The sequence below is a fragment of the Peromyscus eremicus genome, chromosome 9 (genome assembly GCF_949786415.1).
Source record: "Peromyscus eremicus chromosome 9, PerEre_H2_v1, whole genome shotgun sequence".
Classification (NCBI taxonomy): domain Eukaryota; kingdom Metazoa; phylum Chordata; class Mammalia; order Rodentia; family Cricetidae; genus Peromyscus; species Peromyscus eremicus.
Window position 1 is genome coordinate 84,262,253 of NC_081425.1, and position 12,792 is coordinate 84,275,044.

At 39.5% G+C, this 12,792-nt stretch overlaps 1 protein-coding gene across 3 annotated transcripts in view; it reads right to left on the bottom strand.

The window, feature by feature from the left end:
* The window catches only part of Sfmbt1 (Scm like with four mbt domains 1), a 115,696-nt gene that overhangs the window by 58,931 nt on the left and 43,973 nt on the right, over nt 1-12,792 (bottom strand). The window lies entirely within an intron of this gene.

Below are 12,792 nucleotides of genomic sequence, written 5' to 3' on the forward strand. Positions count from 1 at the left end.
CAACTAAAGCTGGGTTCTTTGAGCTTTCAAGGAAATAATGCCAATTAGCAGAAATGTAACTATCTACCTTACATGTGTAGCATTTTTGGTTTATAAGTCATTTTCATAAGCTATGCTCCACCTGAGTATAATAAAGCCATTTTAAAAACATCTAGAATAGTGATCTTGGGGGAGGGGTGTTGTCTTTGGTCTTTCACTGTGGCAGCTTTCCTGTCTTTCTCACCCCCACCTTCCACCTCAACTTCTTTAATGGACAACCATGAAGGGAGGATTCTCATGCTAATCACTAAGTTATGCTAACTTAAAAATGTGGAGGGTTTTTATTTTATGTGTGCGGGTGTTTTGCTTGCATAAGTATCTATACACCACTTGTGTTCCTGGTGCCCCCAGAGGCCAGAAGGTGGCATTGGATTCCCTGGAACTGGAGTTACAGACATTTGTGAGCTGCCAGGTGGGTGCTGGGAATCGAACCTGAGTCCTCTGGGAGAGCAGTCAGTGCTCTCAACTGCTAAACCATCTTTCCAGCCACTATGCTAAAGTTTTTAGGCCTCAATTTTGACACAAATTTTCTAATAAAGATCCCTGAATGTCAATTTTTCTAAGCTTTAACACACATTTAAAAAAGTCTCAGGTATGCTGGGCGGTGGTGGGGCACGCCTTTGATCCCAGCACAGGCACCGAGAATATACAGAGAAATCCTGTCTTGGAAAAAAAAAGTCTCAGTCATAAAAATACTATATTAACTACATAATAATAATACTGGAAATCTAGTTCTGATCAATTTATAAGTCCCTAGTTCACACTATTGTGAGTATTTTACAACCATTTCCACAGCAATTACTAATTAATATCTACTTCTATGAAATTAAGATTAAATTATGATTTTGAAATTTTCTTTCACTGTATCCAAAGATGACAAGCATTTTAAAGTCCTTTATTTATCCTACTATTTTGTAAGCTAGAGAAATGATAAATCTCTATAGTTAATATGATCATATTTTTCATAAATTAAAAGTTTTATTTATGGATACCATTAACAGGTACACTTTTTTGTTGTTTGCTTTTTTAGACAGGGTCTCACTGTGTAGCCATGGCTAGCTGAGCCCAGAATGCTCTGTGTAGACCAGATTGGCCCTGAACTCACAGAGATCCACCTGCCTCTGCCTCTGCCTCCCAAGTGCTAGGATTAAAGATGTACACTACCACATCCAACAGATAAACACATTTTTTAAGTCAGTATGTCTTGTTCTAATGAAATAAAGAGAACTCTAGTTCACCAGAATAAGCACTGTCAAAATGTACCAATTTATTATTAAAGGATTACCAAAGTAGTAGTAGTTAAATGCCCTCAAGTGAACTGGATGGCTCTCAAAAGTAGCAGTACAAATTGCCAATAAATATATTTAAAATTCTGACCAGGCAGTGGTGACACATGCCTTTGATCCCAGCACTCGGGAGGCAGAGCCGAGTGGATCTTGGCCAGCCTGGTTTACAGAGCGAGATCCAGGACAGGCACCAAAACTACACAGAGAAACCCTGTCTCAAAAAAACAAAACAACTATATATATATATATATATATATATATATATATATATATATAAAAATTCTGAATTTTTACACATCTGGAAAAGGAAAATCAAAACTATATTGATTCCATCTCATACCAAAAAGAATGGTTTACCAAGCAAATAATAAAAACTAACACTGGCAAAGACTAGTAGGAGGATCCCCTTTAAACATTGCTGGAGGGAATGTAAATGTATATAGCCCCTATGAAAATCAGTATTGTGGTATAAAAACAAAACCTAGAACTATCTTATGATCCAGCTTTATCACTCTTGAGTATATTTTCCAAAGACTCTAAGTACATGGAATGCATGTGTGAAAATGTTAAAATAAAACTCATTATTTTACATGTCATTTTTTAATTAAATAAAGTTAATAACGAGTGAGTACCCGGGCTGGAGAGATGGCTCAGTGGTTAAGAGCACCGACTGCTCTTTCAGAGGTCCTGAGTTCAATTCCCAGCAACCACATGGTGGCTCACAACCACTTGTAATGAGATCTGGTGCCCTCTTCTGGCCTGCAGGGACACATGCAGGCAGAATACTGTATACCTAATAAATAAATCTTAAAAAAAAAAAAAAAGAGTGAGTACCCAACTTGTATGTCCCTGTCTATTTTTATATGTTAAAAAGCAAATAAAGGGGTTGGGGATTTAGCTCAGTGGTAGAGCACTTGCCTAGCAAGCGCAAGGCCTGGGTTCGGTCCTCAGCTCCAGGAAAAAAAAAAAAAAGCAAATAAATATCCTTTAGTGCATGGCAAGTTTAGCTGCACAACTACAGTTTAATAATATTCTAGTACCCTAACTACTCTGCTTAACCAATAATTTCATTTTATAGGGGAGGAAGCTGAGGCTCAGAGACATTAAACTGTGAAGGCAATACAGACCCCATCTTAGGGTAGGGCCACCATCTTAGACCACCTGCTGTATTCAGTTCCAGGAAGGACCTCAGGAATGTGCCATGACAACTCCAACAGATACAGGGCAGTATGCTCCTGTAGACATTCTGTCTGCGGTTATGGCCCTTGAAGCTATCTAGATAATCCTGCTGAGCAGTCCAGATAATCCTGTTCAGCGGGTTGTGGTTTCATGCCAAAAGTACAATCCAATAGTTTCAAATGTGGTTTCTAGCAGAAAGTCTAGACCAACAGTTTCAAAAAAATCACCTTGCCCCATATCCCTTCTACCCAATCCCCGGCTTGTGATATTTCCCTATAAAAACTCTCTACGCCTGGGCTCATGGCCACCACCACATTCCCTTCCATCTGCCGTGCGGTGGCCCAGGTTGAACCTGAATAAAAGGACCCCCATGTGCTTGCATGGGAAACCCGCTCCTTGGTGGTCTCTGGGGGTTTGTGAAACGGGTACAATAAAACAAGCTGTCAGTTCACAGGGTTTGGGGGCAGCAGGGCACTGGAGTTTTACCAGTCTTTGCAGGCTTCCAGGTGTGGGGATATTTTGTGCTTTAACTCTTGCCTGAAGATCAGAGTGTGGAGCTAGCCACTAGTGGCAAGGCAATGGTGGCACACACCTTTAATTTGCACTTGGGAGGAAGAAACAGGAAGTGATAAGGCGGGGTGGAGACAGGAGCTTGGCCCTTTCAGGCTGAGGATTCAGGAGAGGTAAGAAGTCTCTCTGGTGGCTGGCTGCTCTGCTTCTCTGATCTTTCAGCATTTACCTCAGTATCTGGCTCCAGATTTTTATTATTAAGACCAATTAGAATTTGTGCTACACTCAAGCTTTGAATCTCAGAAAACACAAAGATGACAGTCAGGTATCATGATCAAGAACATATCATACAACTAATTTTAACATTTAGTGGGATAGCCCAAAGCTCTTAGAAACTTGATTATTTGTACTAAGCAACTGGCAATTTTATATTTAGTACTTAAAAATTAATCACAGAAGAAAACCTGGATTACTAACTGTGGTGGTTTGAATGAGAATGACCCCCATTGTCTAATGGTTAAATATTTGATCCCCAGCTGGAAGCGTGACCTTGACAGAGATGTATCACTAGGCAAAAAGCTTTGAGGTTCAAAAGACTCATGCCATTCCTAGTGCTCTCTCCCTCCTGCCTGTAAGAGGTGAACTCCCAGTCATTCCTGCCACTGCCATGCCTTTGCTCTGCCGTAATGGACTCCAAACCTCTAAAAAATCATGAGCCTCGTTAAATGCTTTCATTTATAAGTTTCCTTGGTCATGGTTGGGTTTTTTTTTTTTTTTTTGGTCACAGCAATAGCAAACTAAGACATTGACTCAGGTTATTTAACTATAAGAGCTGAGCTACAGACAGAATAAAACAGAAACCTGAAATAAAGCCCTTCAAATGTTTTTGATGCTCAAGAATGGGCCTGGTTCAAGAACTGACCTCAAACTAAAAATACTCAGAAGTCCTATCGAGTCCTAGGAAGTTATGTGATTGCTTCCACCTCATGAAGAGCTATGGATATGCTCAACTGAACATAGGCAGTCTCCTACACACACCTACACACACACACACACACACACACACACACACACACACGGCAAAAAAAGACACAAAGACAACTGCTGAGAGAAAAGAGGACGGAGGGAGCTGGGAACCCTCTGAATATCACAATTAAAGATAAACTAAACAGAGTCAATTAGGGTTGGAAGCTAAGCGGTCCAAGTACAACTTCTAAGGCTGAACAGCAATGAGAGGCCCTGGGCCACTTAAGTAAACAATTACATCTCGGTGTCCTGTCTGTAAAATGGAGATAGTAACATCTGCATCTATCTCATTAAGTTATATAGATTCTTCAATTAAGTAATACAGGAAATTTCCAACACAGAGGCAGAAAGGATGATGGCTCAGCAGTTGAGCATTTTCTCCTCTTCCAGAGGATCTGGGTTCAATTCTCAGCACCCAAATGGCAGCTCGAAACTGTAATTCCAGTTCCAGGGGATCCAACCCTCTCTTTTGGCCCCCATGGACACTAGGCATGCATGTGGTGCACGGTCATATATGCAGGCAAAACATCTAGACACATAAAGTATAAAATTTAAAAAAATCCCAGCAACATAACCCTCAAAGATACTAGCTATAATGTTTAAAAGACCCCTAGCAGAGCAAAAATTTCCAATTTCAAAGAGCATTCCTAGAACATAAAGATTTGAGACTCCTAGCAAGTATGTTTTTAACCAGTCCCAGTAGAGTTACATGGTATATATTTTTTTTAGTTACATACATTTACTTATTAATTTTTTAATGGAATAGTACTGAATTTAGAGAATAACCAAGCTAAAAGAGAATCAATGTGAGAAATGGTCATCAAAAAACCATATAATCAGCAGGGAAAACTCACAAACAAAGCCTTTGCCCCCAAGGGTGTGGAGAAGCTCTAACTTATCCCAGAGGCTTCCTAAGAAAGTGGAGAGCAAACTGTACTAACTGACATCTGAGGTCCTTGGAGGGTTGAATTCCATCCATCATCTGCCCAGGAAAGTCCTGGTTGCTGCTTTTACTTGGTAACATTAGGGACACAGAAAGTTTTAAGAGATTTATGCCACAGAGTTTAGATATTTCAAAACTAGACACATATACTAAAGAATTAACTCACTGCAATGTTTTTAAGAGTTTAAGGACCCCCAAAAGAAAAGTACTAGTAATTTGTAAATGTGGAGACCTTTTGGAAAGATTTCTGCCCTTCAAAATCATTACAGACTTTTTTTTAAAAGGGTGTCCTACAGAAAGAGCAAATAACAGCCAGTCCCTCAAGAAGGCATCCCAACTCTAGAATAATGCTGCTGCCGCTAGAGAATAACATAATGGTGAACAGCCACTACACACCACTGAGCCATTAGGTCAAGGTCTACAAAGCTACAAAACACTTAATAATGAACAGGTGTAAGTTATTTAGAAAAAGCATATATTTAGAAAACAAGTCTTCAGTGGCTTTAAGATTTTAAACTAATGAATCTCAGGTTATTATGAGATACACTATAGAACATGTTAAATCTGGAAAATAATCCAATGCAAAAGATTAAATAGATCTCAGAGAAGAAAACAGACAAAACTATTCCAATTAATTAGGGATCTAATTTATTCATATGCAAAGTGTAAAACCAAAATTTTCACTAGGAAAACAGCTGTCTACTTACAGGATACTTTTGTTGGTCCTTCATTAGAATTAGTTACATGTTATTACTTGATTTTATAGATTTTTAACACATATATATATTGTTTTGGTTTTGGGGGGGTTTTGGTGTGTGTGTGTGTGTGTGTGTGTGTGTGTGTGTGTGTGTGTGTGTCCGTCCTCAACACTAGAAGGGCCTATGTTAAATATAGGGACTTTTGTTAAATATTTACAACTTTTAACCAAGTTGATAACAATAAATGATTCCTTCCACCTCTACTTCTCTATTCTTTCCCTAAAGACAATTGGGGTTTACCATCTACTAATAAATTATTATTCAGGCAAGCTTAAATACCAAGATTGCCAATTTTTTAAGACTAGGATTTACCAATTCTACTTTCTAGAGGTAACTACAAAATTACATAATTTTTAATCCTGATATTAGTGACTATGCTGGTAATGTTTTCATGCTTTATAGGAAACATGTTTTCCATAAAACTTTCATGTTTTATTTTTTAAAATCATTTTTACAACTATAGCATGTCTTTCAGTTTTAGACAAAATTATAATTGAAAAAGATGTGTGAAATCATGAAAAAGCTACCAAGAAAGTAAAATTTCATTATTTGCAAATGAACAACACAAAAGGAAGGGGCTTGGTTGGGATAAACGATTGGCTCTTAATATCTCTTCAAGAGAAAAACAAAGTACTGCCTATGAAACTCTTCATCTATGCTTCAACGCTAGCTATTTTGTAGGAAATTATTTTGAAGGACAAGACTGAAATTTAATTTGCTGTATTTAAACTGTTTGGAAAACAAATGAGTTGGCCAAAGCACAGCGAATGGCTCAGGACAAACACCATCAACAAATAAAGTCACAGCAGGGTGGTGGTGGTGCATGCTTTTCTTTAACCCCAGCACTTGGGAGGCATAGGCAGGGGGATCTCTGTGATTTCAAGGCCAGCCTGATCTACAGAGTGAGTTCCAGGACAGCCAGGGCTACACAGAGAAACTGTCTCGAAAACAAAACAAAAACCAAAAAGAAAAACAAAGAAAAGAAAAGAAAGGGAAAGGGAAAAAGGAAAAAAGAAAGGGAAAGGGAAAGGGAGGGAAGGGAAGGAAAGGGAAGAAAAAAGAAAAGAAAAAGAAGAAAAAAAGTAAAATCAATTCAAACAACACTTCTGAGGCATAATGCTGGTCAGTTTCCGTCAGCTTGACACAAACCTAGACATAGCTGGGAAGAAGGAGTCTCAGCTGAGGAACTATCTCCACCAGATTGGCCTGTAGGCAGGTCTGTGGGACAGCATTTTCTTCCTTCCTTCCTTCTTTCGTTTTAGTTTTTTCAGGCAGGGTCTCACTAAGCAGGCTTGGCTGGCCTGGAACTCACAGAGACCTGCCTGTCTCTGCCTCCTGAGTCCTAGAATTAAAGGTGTGGGACACCAGGACTCTGTTTGGCTTTGTGTGTTTGGGCACATTTACTTTATTTTTATTTACTTTTTGTGGGAGGGCCCAGTCCACTGTCGATGGTGTTACCCCTAGGTAGACGGCTAAGAAAGAAATTAGTGTTGACTAAGAAAAAAAGCTGAGCAAGCCAGGAAAAGCAAGCCAGTAAACAGCTTTCCTCCATGGCTCCTGCCTCTACTTTTGCTTGAGTTCCTACTCTGACTTCCCTCCATGATCATCTGTGATCAGGACATGTAAGCCAAAAAAACCCTTTCCTTCTCACGTGCTTTTGTTATGGTATTTCTCACAACAGAAAGCAAATTGGACAGTCATTAACACATTTCTCTCAAAGTAGCACAGAATGCCAGATAAATACAATATTGTTTTCTATTAAGGTATAAAACAATAACGCGGGCTGGAGAGATGGCTCAGAGGTTAAGAGCACTGACTGCTCTTCCAGAGATCCTGAGTTCAATTCCCAGCAACCACATGGTGGCTCACAACCATCTGTAATGAGAGCTGGCACCCTCTTCTGTATACATAATAAATAAATAAATCTTAAAAAAAAAAAAAAAAAAAAAAAAAAAAAACAATAACGCAGTAGTTTAAGCTCAAGTTACATTTCTCCAAAAGGATGTGCTGAAGATTTCTCAGGTTTTTGTTATTCTTGTTACTATTGTTACAGACAGGATCTCACGACATTACTAAGGCTGACCTGGAGTTCACCGTGTAGACCAGAATGGCTTTGAATTTGAAATGATGTTCCTTTCTCCACATCCTTGTAGCTGAGATTACAGCAGCTATTTGGAAGATTACTGGACACAGTCCAATAACAGAGAGAGATCCTCAGTCAGTATTTCCTATACCCTGGAAACCAAAATCCAATACACAGAAAAGGTCTTTTTTTGGGGGGGGGAAGGGGCGCTTTTCCAGACAGGGTTTCTCAGTGTAGCCCTGGCTGTCCTAGAAGTTGCTCTATAGTCCAGGCTGGCCTTAAACTCAGAGATCCACCAATTTCTGCTTCCTGAGTGCTGGGATCATAGGTGTACGCCACCACCAATCAGCCTTGGAAGATCTTAATGACAAACCTAATCACCAAAAATCTTAAGCTTACTTCAAATTTCTAAAATAATCTATGTGAGAAAATAAAATTCAGCTGGGCATGGTGGCGCATCCTTTAATCTCAACACTCAGAGGCAGAGGTAGGAGGATCTCTGAGTTTGAAGCCAGCCTGGTCTACAGAGTGAGCTCCAGGACAGCCAGAGCTATACAGAGAAACATTGTCTTTAAAAAGGAGGGAGGGAGGGAGGGAGGGAGGGAGGGAGGGAGGGAGGGAGGGAGGGAGGGGGGGAGAGAAAGGAAAGAAAAAGAAAAAAATCAAGAAGCCACTGAAACACCAGGGTACAGACTACTATTCTTCTGGATCTTCAACACAATGTCCATTAAGTTCAGACTGCCAGTCAAAGAACTGCACTAGTGAAAACATCTTGAGGAAGTGAGGGGAAAAAAGAAGAAGAAGAAGAAGAAGAAGAAGAGGAGGAGGAGGAGGAGGAGGAGGAGGAGGAGGAGGAGGAGGAGGAGGAGAAAGAGGAAAAAGAATTGGCAGAGGAAGAAGAATAGGAAGAGGAAGAAGAATAGGAAGAAGAATAGGAAGAGGAAGAAGAGGAAGGAGAAGGAAGAAGGAAGAAGGAGGAGAAGGAGAAGAAAGAAGAAGCTGAGAGATAGTATTGCTTACCAATTAAAAAAAATAAAATAGGCTTTACACACAGTAACCTTCATCACACTCAAATTTCTCTAGCTTGGAAAGATTATCTTGTCATTTGGGGTTCTTAAGTGGTGGCACTATTTTTAGGAAGTTCGTTAAGTTCTTGAGCCTCTACAAGAAAAGACGTCACTGGAGTCAGGCCCTTCAGGAACCCTTTCCTGTCATGTGGTGGGCACATGTGGCAAAGACTCTTCACTTGCCTCTCCCACATGCCCCCACTGCTATGATATTCTGCCCAAGTACATGCAACCAAGCTACCATGGACTGAACCTCTGAAGCTATGAGCCAGAACAAATCCTTCCTCATTTAAGTTTTTGGTTTTGTTTTTTAATCAAGTATTCTGTAATAATGGGAAAAAACTAACTGGTTTACCCGTAAGGTCATAAAAACATCTTTTATACAGAATATCTGTTAAAGTATAATGAAATGGCCTGTTTGGGAATAGTTCTCAGTCACTTCTAAACAATTTAATATCACTACTAGGTAACCCTAACAAGACTTCCTAACATCAAATAACTTCCCATATTAGGAAGCTATTAAGAAACCTTTCACTGGATAGTGGTGACACACGCCTTTAATTCCAGCACTCAGAAGGCGGAAGCAGGTAGATCTCTGTGAGTTTGAAGTCAACCTTGTCTACAGAGTGAGTTCCAGGACAGCTAGGGCTACACAGAGAAACTCTGTCTCAAAAGAGAGAGAGAGAGAAAAAGAGAAAGAGAGAGAGAGAGAGAGAGAGAGAGAGAGAGAGAGAGAGAGAGAGAGAGAGAGAGAGAGAGAGAGAGAAGAAACCTTTTCTAGGCCTTTAACCCCAGCACCCAGGAGGCAGATGCAGGTGGATCTCTCTCTCTCTGCGTATGAGGTCAGCCTGGTCTATGTAACAAGTCCAAGAGCAGCCAGATCTACACAGTGAGACCCTATCTTTAAAAACAAAACAAACAAAAAAGAATCCTTCACTCCAACATCCTTTGCTTCACAAAAAAGAAACTGAACCTCTAATTTAGAGACACTGGACCACATAGGGCAACAGCAAAGCCTTTCAGTCACAGAGAAACAGCACTGGGTTGGTTAGGTTCTAAACACTTAGACATGTTCTCATTTCATTTTCACAAATCTAAAGCAAGCACTGTGTATCAAGTTTACAATTAGAAAGTCAAGGCTCCAGCAAAACCAAGAAACCTCCTCAGAATTCAAGTCTGACTCTAAAACTCAAGCATCTCCCATATGCTATTTCAGATATTTCCAACCATGCCTGAGAATAACACAGTACATGTGTGTTTTTTTATATTCTATGCACCCAAATGACTGCCATACTCGAAGAGTTCTCAGAATATTATCACTGCAAGACAGGAATTGAACCTCTAGGTCTGTCTCCACCATTATCTCCTACAATGTACAATAAACTCACCCATCCCCTTATCTCACACCGTTGACTAAAAATCACCAGTGAAAAATAAGGCCAATTTACTAAAATGCATTTATACCTTAAGCAATTTATCTTATTCCTACTGCTTATACAAAGGTTTTTAACTTGGAATTCTAAGGCCCACAAAAAGAACTCAAGAGTTGAGTATGGATTAAGAAAAGGTTTTCTAGTTGTTGTTGTTGTTTGTTTGTTTTGTTTTGTTTTGTTTTTTTGAGACAGGGTTTCTCTATGTAGTTCTGGTGCATGTCCTGTAACTCGCTCTGTAGATCAGGCTGGCCTCGAACTCACAGAGATCTGCCTGGCTCTGCCTCCCGAGTGCTGGGATTAAAGGCATGCGCCACCGCCACCCAGCAAGAAAAGGTTTTTTATTTTTCTTACTAGCCTGTAGAAATTATAAAGATTTTCTTCCAGTGTAGGCAACAGATCATAGTAACATTAGCAGTAATTGTAATTTACCACCACAGAGCAGACATTCATATTAAACCACTACATATAATATGTAACTGATTTCTTTTTAAATGTTATGCATTTTATATGTTTACATCCATTACTCAGAACGCTTCATGAGCTATGTGTATGAATGCCAAAAAGTTTAAGAACCCCTGATATCAGGGTACGGATACAGGTCAATGGTGGAGTGCATGCCCAACACACAAAAACCTTTTTTTTTTAAAGATTTATTTATTATGTATACAGAAGAGGGCACCAAATCTCATTATAGATGGTTGTGAGCCACCATGTGGGTGCTGGGAATTGAACTCAGGACCTCTGGAAGAGCAGCCGGTGCTCTTAACCTCTGAGCCATCTCTCCAGCCCCAAAAACCCTATTATTAAGCAAAAGCACTGCAAAAGTATACATGCAATAAGAACAGAAGCAGGGGCTGGGTTATTGCCAAGAAGATCACCAAATAAAACTGGAAAACAAAGTATGTAAACTGGACAGAGAAACACAAGAAACATGAAAAAAGCAATGAGAACTTTGAAAGGTCATAACTCCTTAATTATCAACTGAAAACATATCGAAATGGTTAAATTCTGAAAAAAAATTACTAAAAAAAAATCAAAGGAAACTTTGTTATAAAAAATTACAAAAAAAAAAATATTTTGTCATGATTCCCAAATCCTAAGCCACGGTTTTGTAAGTAAAGCATCTGAAAGACCAATCATCTAGAAGTCTACTCTAGGAATTGCTGTGCCATGGTCCTTTATTGTAACAGTGGCAAAAATGCATTTTTCCATCTCTTCCACGGTAGCCACAGAACAACTCATAAAACTTGTTACGTTTTACATTTATATTTACATTACAATCATTTGTACACAGTGCTAAACTGGTCATTATTCTACCCTCTAAATGGGGGGAGGAAGGAACCTCTTCTATACAGAGCATTAAACAAACAAACAAAAAAAACAGATAAACCTAACAAAGCTAAAATAGCATCTTGGGTAGAATCAATGTTATGAGCAGCAGGGTTGTCCAAACCTGACCAGAGAAAAGCTTTCTGCTGAATTTACTTTATCAAAAAAGAAAAATTTCATATTAACTACAACACAAGAATTATGCCACCAGATTAACAATAATTCTGGACAACAGGCTCCTAATGATTAGGAGTCTTGAATTTACTCAAAATGTAACTAGGCAGTCACCGTATTTACAGAAGCATTACTCAAGATACAAACAAATTCCATCTATAATGACTTGCCAGCAGCTTACCTTAGATAAAAACAACAGTTTTCTCAACTAAGACATATTTGTAATTTTCAGTACAAAGATGAAATATAAAACCTTAAATGTATGATCTGTCATGTATCAGCATCCTCACAAACTACTGATGAAAAAAAAGTAACTGGTTGGACAGTAGTGGCGCACTCCTTTAATCTCAGCACTCAGGAGGCAGAGGCAGGTGGATCTCTGAGTTCCGGGCCAGCCTGGTGTACAAAACAAGACAGCAAGGGCTACACAAAGAAACCCTTCACCCATCTCTCTCCAGTTCACTAGGGTTGGGGATTTAGCTCAGTGGTAGAGCACTTGCCTAGCAAGCGCAAGGCCCTGGGTTTGATCCTCAGCTCAAAAAAAAAAGAAACCCTGTCTTGGGGGGGGGGGGGCAGTGGGGGGAGAACAGGGGTGGGGGTATGTGCCGCGGGCTGGGGGAAGTAACTGATTTTAGAGTACAAGTAAAAATCTCTTCCTGTAAACAATTTGTACTTGACAGAGCTGAGTATGTACCTTACTTAGTTGTCTGTTTGCCTAGCACACGCAAAGCCCTGGTTTGAACCCCTAGCACTATAAACAGGGTGTGGTGGCTATAATCCTAGCACTAGGGAGATGGAGATAGAAAGTAGAAATTCAGGGTTACAGTGAGTTGGTGCCATCTGGACTACAAGACTCTGTCCCCAAAGCAGGGGAGGGGTTATTTATTTATTTATTTATTTATTTATTTATTTTACTAATGCTGTATTTTGAAATAATACAGTCTAGCCAGGGGTATTGGCTTACA